Genomic DNA, 11461 nt, shown 5'->3' with positions numbered 1-11461 from the left:
ATTGCCCTCCTTGACTAAAGTCTGGGACCTTCAAGGTTGACATTGGCCCTACAAACGCGAGGGAAACAGGTGAACGAACAGGAACTGTCATGGCCCAGTCCGAGTGCCTGGCCCTGACTGCAGGAGTTGAGAGAGCGTCTTGGAGACGTTACCTGGTAACCAGTCTGCAGGAGGAAGGCGGGAAGGGCAGAGCGCGAGCTCCTCGGCGTCCAATCAGGACCCCGCATCCCGGGAGCCCCGCCGCCTGGGACTAAGCAGCTGCCGTAAAGTGGTTCCCTCAGCACGACTGTGGCCCCATCTATGAGCCGCTAGGGTCCCAGGGCGCTGCCGCCCCCCAGACGTGGGAGAGCCCCCCGTCCTCGGAGGGCCCTGTCCCCTGGGTGGCCGCGGGGCAGGAGGCGCCAGAGGCAGTGGCGGGGTCCGCACGGCCGCCGAAAGCAGGGCCATGGGACCCAGGGAGTCGGGGAAGGTAGGCCTGGAAGGGCCCGAGAGCCGCCCCGCCCCTCCCGTGAGTCCCGGGCGGAGGCCCCGCCGGTGAGCCAGCCTTGCAGGGGAGGACTCGCCTGCTCGCCCGCCGCCTCTTCTGACGCCACTGGCGGCTGCCGCCGGGCGGATTGCGCCGGGATCTGCGGACACCGCGGCTCGAGCCCCTTGTCCTCCGGCCAAACCACCCCGCCCAGGGGCCGCTCGGCGGATGTGGGGGGACGGGGAACGGGGGGCGGGGGCGACCCGCTCAGTGTCATGATGGAGACGTGCGTCGTTTCCAAGGGGCCCAGCCTGGGATGAGACGCCAGTGGGAGCCAAGGGGTGGGCTCCCCCAGAGGCAGGGTCGGGCTCGCACCTGCCCAGCTCCGTTCCCAAGGAGGGGCTGAAAGAAAAAGAAAGCATCTGGCATATTTCTTGCCGACTTCTGTTTCCAGCTTCTATCTACTGAATGGAGAGTCTGAGCATTGCTCAAAATCATATTCCATGCGCTGGCTTCAGGCTTTGGGCGGAAAGGTGGGGGGAAATGCTTGAAGTTAGAGTTCTGTGGGTTTGACAGGATTGCTAGAGCTCCAAGGTGATTGTGGGTGGCCTTAAAACACGTTTTCTGCTTATTTTTAAACTTTCTGCAGTGAACATGTATTGACTCGTAAGAAAAATACTCAAATTATTTTTTAAATATACAATCCAATAGTGACTGATAAGAGTTATCTGTATTGTTTTTCTCAAGATGCTTCTACTTTTGAAGTTAAAATAGGTATTTCATGGGCTTGAAATTTGAGTATAAAGTTACAAGGCAATTTTAAACAAACCTATTAGAACTTGTTATAAATGGAAATGAATGTGCCCCCCTCAGAGTCACCTCAATGGAAGGACTTAGACCAAGGAAGCTATTTCCCAAAATGCTCTTTTTCTTTGGGGGTGGGGAATTATTTTTTGTTGATAATTTTATTTTTTTATTTCTTTGACTGGGTGATAAATGTTCATGGTATAAAATTTAAAAGGATAAATAGAGCAAATGTATCTGACTACTTCCTTTTCTGACTATTTCTTTTATAACTGATGGCTGCGATATCTTAGCTCTCTGAGGCTATTAATGATATATATATACTAGAGCCCTCCTCAGGGGAACGGGCCTAAGCTGGCAGTCAGACATCCCTCTGGCAGCCCAGGAGCCCTTGGGGGATGTCCACTTGCCAGCGGGGAGCAGGCCTAAGCTGCAGTCAGACATCCTTAGCGTTCCTGAGGAGGCGGGAGAGGCTCCCACCACCACCGCTATACTGGCAGCCATCAGCCTGGCTTGTGGCTGAGCAGAGCTCCTCCCATGTGAGAGTGCCCTGACCACCAGAGGGCAGCTCCTGCATTGAGTGTCTGCCCCCTGGTGGTCAGTGTGTGTCATAGTGACCAATCATTCCCAGTCCTTCTGCTGTTAGGGTCAGTTTGCATATTACCCTTTTACTATATAGGATAGAGGCCTGGCACACGGGTGGGGGCTGGCTGGTTTGCCCTGAAGGGTGTCCCGGATCAGGGTGGGGGTCCCGCTTGGGTACCTGGCCAGCCTGGATGAGGAGATGATGGCTGTATGCAGCTGATCACACCCCCTTCAGGGTGGGGGTCCCCACTGGGATGCTTGGCCAGCCTGGGTGAGGGGCTGATGGCTGTTTACAGGCTGGTCAAGCCCCCCACTGGGGACCCTCACCCCATGGGGTATGGCCAGCCTGGGTGAGGGGCTGAGGGCCGTTTTCAAGCTGGCCACGTCCTCCGGCGACCCAAGCTCCCAGCCTCTCCTTTTTTTTTTTTCTTTTTTCTTTTGGTGGGCTGGAAGCAGGTATCTGGGATTTATTTATCTTCTGTAATTGAAACTTTGTAGCCTTGAGTGGAGCCCAGGTCCGGCCAGGGCAGGCGGGAAGGCTGGCTTCCTCCATCACTGGGGGCAACGCAAGCCTTCTGCTTGCTTTAGCTCTGTGGCCGCCGCCATCTTAGTTGGGTTAATTTGCATACTGGCTCCTGATTGGCTTGTGGGCATGGCTTGTGGGTGTGGTGGAGTGATGGTTAATTTGCATCTTTCTCTTTTATTAATATATATATTTTGGGGGGGGGGTCAATTTTTCTTCTCCATGTCTCACCTCCATTTCCTCAGTTCCTCTCCTGTCCCCTCACCTCCTACCCCAACCTGTTTTGGTCTCTGTCTGCCCTGTTAGAGTTTATCCTTAGAATTTGGAAGTCCAGTTGTTAGTTAACACCACTCCACAGTGCAAAAACAAAATTCTACCTAGAAGCTCTGAGCATGTAGTAGGAGGGGAGGTCTTTGTCAGCTTCTGTCATCTTACTGCGTCTTGTTGGGGACTCTCAGTAGGCATTTGTTGGCAAACAGATTTCCCTAAAATTCTTATAATTGTGGCCTCGCTGCCTTTGTTCCCAGGCCAGAGGTTCGAAGTGCTGCCTCAACCTGAGTCTTTTGAGGAATTAGTGGTATAATTTGAGTTGTTTCTCATTTTGTCCACTGCTGGGTGAGGATTCCATTTTCTTACATCAGCTAGTTATTGCTCTTTCTTTTATTTAAAATTTTAAAAATATTTTTATTGATTTCAGAGAGAGCGAGAGAAACATCAATGATGAGAGAGGAACATTGATCAGCTGCCTCTGGCATGCCCCCACTGGGGATAGAGCCCGCAAACTGGGCATGCGCCCTGATTGGGAATCACACCATGACCTCCTGGTTCATAGGTCAACACTTAACCACTGAGCAACACCGGCTGGGCAGTTATTGCTCTTTTATATTCCCCAAATCATTGCCTGAACTCCCTGTTGCCTTTTCTTGGTGGGTCAGAGCTGCTTTATAAGCTGATGGGATGTGGTTCTCAGCTCCAAAGCTTTTCCTGTATTGATCATCAACTTCATTCAGACATAATTCTGCTTGACTTTCAGCTAGTTCTAGGTTCAGGTACATCTCCCTCAGGGAAGCTTACATTGTTCAAGATTTTGCAAAAGAATGTGCCCTGAGGCCCTGGTAGCTCAGTTGGTTAGAGCATCATCCGGATACGCTAAGGTTGTGGGTTCAATTCCCGGTCAGGGTACATATAAGAATCAACCAATGAATGCATAAATAATTGGAACAACAAAATTGATCTCTCTCTCTCTCTCTCTCTCTCTTCCTCTTCCTCATCTCTCTCAAATCAATAAGTAAAAATAAATAAACTTTTAAATAGAATGTGCCCTGGGTTGTTGCTGAGGCTGAGAACTAATGGCTCCCGTGGGAAGCCATTGAAGAACAGGCAGGGAAGGGATTATGGAATTACCGATTCAGCCTTCTTTATGGTTCTTTTGTTTCAGTGCATTGCCTTTCCTAGAGGACTGAGCCTCACTGACGTTGTGATTTGAACCCAGGTGGTGAGACATGGGATGTAGTCTTATATGTTGATTGACAGTGCCCCCTCCTCCAATCTGTTACACTCCCAGAGTAGGAGATGACCTTAGGTAATCATGAACACAGGTATGAAAGACTGATCTAAGGATGAAGTTGGTTCTTAGCTGGTATAATTTTTCCTTTCAGGCTCCTGTGACATTTGATGACATCATTTGTACTTGCTTCAGGAGGAATGGATGCTGCTGAGTCAGCAGCAGAAGGAGATCTGTGGTTCTGACAGGCTGGTGGCACCCCAGGGTGTGGGTTCACTTCCCCCCACCTGAGTGAGTCTGGATTGGCATTCCCAAGTGCATCCGACTGTGGCATACTTGAGAATTTTATGGAATCCTACCATTTTTTTCCAGGCATCTTTTTACTGTTTATATCTGCTCAGTCCCTTTTCTCACTTACCTAACTTACCTTTTCTACCTGGTCATGATCACTCACTACCCTTTCTTTAAATTGGCCAAGAGAATTGGGAAGAATTGGGCTATGCCATGATGCCTCAGGATATCCCAAGTTGCCAGATGGGAAGCCCTACCTGTGTTATGTTGGACTGCAAGGTGAATTCTGTTGCCCACAGGACACGAGGTAGAAAGAGTGTCAGACCTGGAGTGTGGAAATCTGTTCTCAGTCCCAGCTCTACCATATGACACTGGTGTGACCTTTTTCAGCCTTGACTTCCCTCTTCATAGGATTGTCATAGAGGTTGAATAAGATAAAACAGCTTAAAATTTTGTGCCCATGTGGTTATCTTTCTGTTTTCTGAATGTCCTTTCTCTGCTTCTATGGGTAGACTCTGTGTACCATGGACAGCGGCAGTTGTAGTTCAGGTGTGTGCTTGCATAGATACTATTTTCTGATTTCAGTTTGATGGCCATCTGTCATGCCTGTCCTTTCTTCTTTTCATCTTGGTCTGTGTCTAAGAGTTATGAGAATGACAGTCTTCGCTCTCTGTGGGTGGGGGATTGTTGCTGGGTTGGGTCTTCTTCCTGTGCTAAAACACTTGAAAACCACTAATTCTTCTAAACCAGAAGTGGCAAAGTAGTAGCTCATGGGCCAGATTAGGCTTGCAGATTATTTTATTTTATTTTTATTTATTTATTTATTTATTTATTTATTTTTAATATATTCTATTGATTTTTTACAGAGAGGAAGGGAGAGAGATAGAGAGTTAGAAACATCGATGAGAGAGAAACACCGATTAGCTGCCTCCTGCACACCTCCCACTGGGGATGTGCACGCCACCCAGGTACATGCCCTTGACTGGAATCGAACCTGGACCCCCCAGTCCGCAAGCCGACGCTCTATCCACTGAGCCGAACCGGTTTCGGCAGATTATTTTATTTTTTTGCTTTCAACACTTTTGTTTGGCTTCTTAAAAAAATACTATATCAGTTATCAGTATTTAACCATTGGGAGTTTTCACATAAAACTATGGATTTCTGGCTTCTCTTGAAAAATGGGATCGTCAGGCAGCGCCGGCCCTGCGCCCGCCTGGTGGCCTCCGCCCGGAGTGGAGGAGCAGCTGTCCCGCCCGGTACACGGTTGGCCAGTTTTCTCAGTTGTGTGATCGCTCTGCTCCTCCTCAGCCTTCGAGTTTGAGCCTCTGTTCTGAACCAATAGTTTTCATACCTTGCTGTGCCCCTCATTGCTTTCACTGGTCCCTTTCTTTTAGGGGCCTCATGGATACCGGCATTTCTAAACCATTATGCTAAAATATTGAGATTTATATTTGCCTCCTTAACCAGTTATCCTACAATGCTGAGAGGATGTCACAGACGGATCTTTTCTTAGTGTTGTGATCTAGATCCAAGATCTCATGCTTCTCTCTCTCTCTTCCTGACTCAGGACCAACTATTGCCAACCCAGAGCTGTTCTGTGAGTTTGAGCAAGGGTCCGAACCATGGCAAGGCAATGTCCAGGGCCAGAGGCATCTCCTGAGCCACCACCCAGGTGAGTGTGGACCTGCACCGGGGGCAGGGGCTTAGCTGGAGAGAGGACTCCTGTCTCATCCTCTGCTTCTCCCTGTTCTCTACCAACTTACCCATGAATGTTCCCCCACCCCACCCCATCTTCACCATAACTAAAATATGCACATGTCCCCTGGCATAAATGCCATGAAGGCATGACTTGCTCTTCTTATTTTTTTTTAAAATATGTTTTATTGATTTTTTACAGAGAGGAAGGGAGAGGGATAGAGAGTTAGAAACATTGATGAGAGAGAAACATCAATCAGCTGCCTCCTGCACACCCCCTACTGGGGATGTGCCCACAACCAAGGTACATGCCCTTGACCGGAATCGAATCTGGGACCCTTCAGTCCGCAGGCCGACGCTCTAACCACTGAGCCAAACCGGTTAAGGCGACTTGCTCTTCTTTACTACTGTATTCCCAGTGCCAAGAACAATGCCTGGCACATGGTAGTTGCACAATAGATAATCACTGAATAATGGATGGATGGATGGATGGATGGATGGATGGATGGATGAATAGTCATTTACTAAGTTCTAAGGATTTAGCTATGTTTCCCTCCTTTGATAAACCTGTCCTGTCCAGGGATTGGCTTGGTTCAAGCAGAGCCGGGCCATATGGTAACCTGTCACTGTGTAAGAGACTGAGTTAACCCAGCCCCTCCTGAGGGAGGAAAAGGGGGTGGGAACAAGTTCCTCTGTGAATTGAATCACAGAAGTTTGCTCTCCCTCATGATCTTTCTCAGATGGACCACAGGAGCCCTAGGCTTCTTTTTTTTTTTTTAAATCCTCACTTGAGGATATTTTTTCTGTTGACTTTTAGAGAGAGTGGAAGGGAGGGTGGGAGGGGGAGAGAGAGAAACATTGATGTGAGAGAGACACATCACTTGGTTGCCTCCTGCGTGTGCCCCGACCCAAGCCAGGGATTGAACCTGCTACCGAGGTGTGTGCCCCTGACCTGGAATTGAACGCAAGACCCTTTGTGCTTGGGCTGGCGCTCTAACTACTGAGCAACACCAGTCAGGGCAAGCCCTAGACTTCTTGATACTATTCGTTTTGTCCTTCCATGCTTGACTCTTACTCGGAGTTTTGTACTCCTGGGTTAGCGCAGTTCTATAGACTGGTCTCTCAGGTTCTTGGCCCTGGGCATCAGAACTTACATCGATGCATAAAAAAAAAACGTCTCCAGAGGAGTTTGAGTTGTCTAAGCTGCATTTCAACTAAGGAGCGAATAGAGAAACTTGAAGAAGGAAAATCTTAGTGAGGTTATGAGGGTTTCCACCTCTTTGAAGGGTTGTGGTGTAACAGAGGAATGGACTTTGCTTCTCTCGAGGGGCTGAAGCAGCCCCCCAAGGTGGAAGTTATAGAAAGATGGATAGCAGCTTAAGGAAACTCTGGGACCAAAGCTGTCTTGATGCCTGTCTGTCAGAGAATACTGTGGCGGGGACTCCTGCTGAGTATGGAGTCGCAGCACAGGCAAACCTTGCTCTCTTGCACTTCACAGATGCTGCTTTTTTTTCTTTTTTTAAATAAATTGAAGGCTTATAGCAGTCCTGCATTAAGCAAATCTATTAGCGCCATTTTTCCAACAGGCTCAGGTGATGGTTGGCTTTTTATTTATTTTTATTTTTATTTATTTCAGAGAAGAAGGGAGAGGGAGAGAGAGAAATATCAATGATCAGAGAGAATCATTGATCGGCTGCCTCATGCACACCCCCACACTGGGGATCAAGCCCCCAACCTGGGCATGTGCCCTGACCGGGAATCGAACCGTGACCTGCCGGTTCATAGGTCAATGCTCAACCACTGAGCCAAGCCGGCTGGGCGATGATTGGCTTTTTTTAAGCAATAAAGTATTCTTTAATTAAGGTACATACATTTTTTAGACATAATGCTATTGCACATTTAATAGATTATAGTATAAACATAACTTTTATATGCACTAGGAAATAAAAAAATTTCTGTGACTCACTTTATTGCGATATTCACTTTCTTGTGGTGGTCTGGAACCGAACCCGCACTGTGTCTGAGATACAGCTATATTTGGCTTCAAATCTCTGTTTTGACCCTATGTTCTATTAGTTCAGTTTCTTATCTATAAATAAATTTGAAGTCCTGAAGATTGTGCCACTGTCTCGGGTTGCAGAGATCAAATTGCACCAATCTCCTTTTGGCCAGATGTGTCTATCCTTTAAATTAAAAACACACACACACACACACACACACACACACAACAAAAAACGTCTGCTTAAACCCACCTATTTCCTCCTGGAGGCAGTAAGGTGGGCCTGGGAGCTGGGGGACTGAAGGAAGAGAATGCGGGAGAGGCTGTCACTTTGGTGTGTGTGATCTCCAGCTTTCGTAATTGATGTGTCTATGATTGGCAGTGGCTCTGACTCTAGGACTTGAGGGCAATTCCCTTTGTCTCTTTTATCTAAAGGAAAAAACAAGATGGGCTGCATGGAGGAAGTGGACATGCATGGGCCAGCCAGGGAAGCTGGACCGGACCTCCCCCCTCAGACGAAAGCCTGTCTTTCCCATTTCAGAGCAGAGAGTGGCACCATCAAGGAAGGCTGTGCAGGAAAATGCAAAAAGCCCTTGAAACCCCGGTCCATCCAGAAGTCCTGGTTTGCACAGTTCCCATGGCTGGTCATGAATGAGGAGAAGACGGCTCTCTTTTGCTCCGCTTGCCGAGAACACCCCTCCGCCAAAGACAGACGGTCCCGACTGATAGAAGGCTACACAGGACCGTTCAAGGTGGAGACTCTCAAATATCATGCCAAGAGCAAAGCTCACCTGTTCTGCATCAGTGCTTTGGCAACACAGGACCCCATCTGGGCAGCCCGTTTCCGGAACATCCGAGATGCCAGCCCAGATTATCCCATTCTGCAGCCCCCGGTGCCTCTGGGAGCCTATGGTGATATAGCCCAGCTCCTGCCCAGCTCTCAAGCTGAACGGGAGGAACCTGTGGGGAATGGAGCACTTCCTGCATTGTATGTAGACTGCATTTCCCATGTGAGGCATAAAGAAACCGCCAGTGACGTCAGCAGCTCCTCAAACACTAACATTGTGCGTAATGACTCTGCTGAATCCTGCAGCCAGGTAATATGTTCATAATGGTTGCTGCATCTCCAGGGGAGGATTCCATACTGAGAACAACATACATTGTGTGATGATGATGAAGAAATTATGAGCTTACCTGCTACTAATGTTACCATAAGCTAAGATGCTTGTCATGTCTTAGACATTGTTTTAAGTGCTCTCCATGAACTCTCATTTATTTAAGACTACAGCCCTATTATTATCATCTCCTTTTTGCAGATGACAAAACATAATTAGTGGGACAGAACATTCTAACTTCTGATAGCAGGGAAGCACCTAGACTCAGAATAGTAATCTTTATCCAGAATCCAAAACAACCACAGAACAACTGCAGCATGCTTACTAGTAAATCATCAAATTCACATTTCCTTTTCAACTTGGACTGCGGAATCATGGAGCACTTGTAAACACTGCCACGTCTCTTCACACACGTTCTTTCGTGTAGTGATTTCAGTGCTGCTCTGAGGCTGGGGGAGCAGCCTGGTTGGACGCATCGTTGGGAGTGACATGTCCAGAGTCCGAGGGCTCTCATGGTGTTGACCTCCCCCCAGGCCTTGCCGCCAGCGCAGTGTTTTCCTCCCACTCCCTGCAGCGCTCGTGGGTCCTAGAAGACTCTAATTCTTGGTTTATTTTGTAGTTTTCTAATTCTTTGGAAGGTTGGCCTGTGAGAAAACTGTTAACTGGAATCTTTGAGTAACTAGAACCCTCCCCATTTTTCACTGTTCCGTACAAGTAGGACTTTGCTACAGATCTGTTTGAGCGCCCCCTCTCGTATACCAAGGAGCACAGCTCAGACGTTCCTCTTATCTAACATCGGAAGGGCGCAGCTAAAGTTCGTAAGCTCGAATTTTTCCAGAATCCAGAAAAGTGTCAAGGCTTATTTCTCTTCACATTCATGTTCCTTCTAGTTTTTAGATTAGAAGCTAATAAACAGGCCAAACCTCTTATAATCTGAATTCCTGTAGCAGTAAAGCATGTGTAAACCTAGTCGCATCTCTCGTTGCTTTTTACTCCTTCCTTTCCACCCCTGTGGGAAATTCCAGCAGGTGCTCCTAGAAGCAGAGGCCACCTTAGTAGTCACGGCTGAGTAAGGACACCCCTCAGGACTGGAGGAGACTGGGTGCAGCCATAAGGCTCTACCAAGACCCCTATTCTTCCAGCATGTTCATATTTCCTCCCAGGAGACCCTGGGATCCCACTGAGGCTTATTTGGTTCTTATTCACTAATTCCAGGCCTAATGAATTTGCTTTAGTTCGAAGGATACATTAGTTCCTCAGAGCACACCTGGCCTCTTGGCGAGCTTCCTAGGAAACGCAGGCCCTGAGCGGCACCCGGAAGTGTCATGCCAGTGTCTGATGCAAGAGGCGCACCGCGTGACTGCTGCTCTCTGTTGTAGGAGCTCCCGGTGGTGTTTGAGGAGGTGGCAGTGTATTTCACGCGGGAGGAGTGGGGCGTGCTAGACCAGCCGCAGAAGGAGCTGTACAGAGACGTGATGCGGATGAATTATGAGCTGCTGGCCTCCCTGGGTAAAGATTCATGTAGACCTTTGTTCATCACCATCATCTGATGTGAGCAACCCACAAGGGCACTGTGGCTGTGGTCATCTTCCCATTTCCGCCCTTTCCGTGCTCACAGGCAGAGAATGAGTCTATCTTCCGCACCTCAGATCTCGCCTTGCTTTGGGATATACTGTACTTTATCACCTCCGCACCCAGCTATCACCCGTCCTCCACCAGGCGTTTATTGAGTACCCACTATGTGTCTGCCGAACCTGAACTCATTCTGCTTCCAAGGTCTGAGCAAGGTCTCTGCTTTCGAGAGGCTGGCAGGTTTTGGGGAGAGGCAGATACTTTAATAAGAAACTAAGCTCCATAAGAGGTTCAGGCCCTGGCCGGTTCGGCTCAGTGAATAGAGCGTCGGCCTGCGGACCGAAGGGCACGGTCAAGGGCACGTACCTCGGTTGCAGGCTTCTCCCTGGCCCCGGCCCTGGTCAGGTGTGGGAAGGAGGCAGCCAATCAATGCGTTTCTCTCACATCGGTATTTCTCTCTGTCTTTCCCTCTCCATTCCACTCTCTCAAAAAATCAATGGAAAAATATCCTTGGGTGAGGATTAAAAAAAAAAAGAGGTTCAGGGAAAGTGTCCAGGGCTGCCAAAGAGAGTGACTTAATTTTCCTGGGCAACAGAGGGAGAGATCAGCAAAGTCTTCACCGAGTACGAATTGTTTTAACTGAGTTGAAAACTAGCTGGACAGGAGGTGGAAGGGCGTCTAGACATGGCAGCGGGAGGGGACAGCGTGAGCAAAGGTATGGAGGCAACAGAGTATTGTGTATTGTGTCCTCCACTTCGTCTGTGCCCAGGCTGCCTTATCTTTCCAGGGGCCAGCAAGGATTGGTGGCCAAGTGGCCCAGGTGCCACTAGACTAGGCACGAGAATGATGAAGGTCATAGTGTTTCTTACCTTCCCCCAACATTATCTCCTCCATCTGCTTCCTGTTC

General features: G+C 48.7%; 1 long non-coding RNA gene across 1 annotated transcript; it reads left to right on the top strand.

The window, feature by feature from the left end:
- The first annotated feature begins 260 nt into the window (after window positions 1–260).
- On the top strand, window positions 261–9950 carry LOC308526545. Its single transcript, XR_013996559.1, has 3 exons — window positions 261–469; window positions 5741–5845; window positions 8303–9950. It is a non-coding gene; the product is annotated as an uncharacterized lncRNA (long non-coding RNA).
- The last annotated feature ends 1511 nt before the right edge of the window (window positions 9951–11461 follow it).

This window comes from Myotis nattereri (assembly GCF_964212035.1).
Source record: "Myotis nattereri genome assembly, chromosome: 11".
NCBI classification, from domain to species: domain Eukaryota; kingdom Metazoa; phylum Chordata; class Mammalia; order Chiroptera; family Vespertilionidae; genus Myotis; species Myotis nattereri.
Note: the sequence above shows the minus strand (reverse complement) of the source record. Positions and strands in the feature narration are given on the sequence as shown.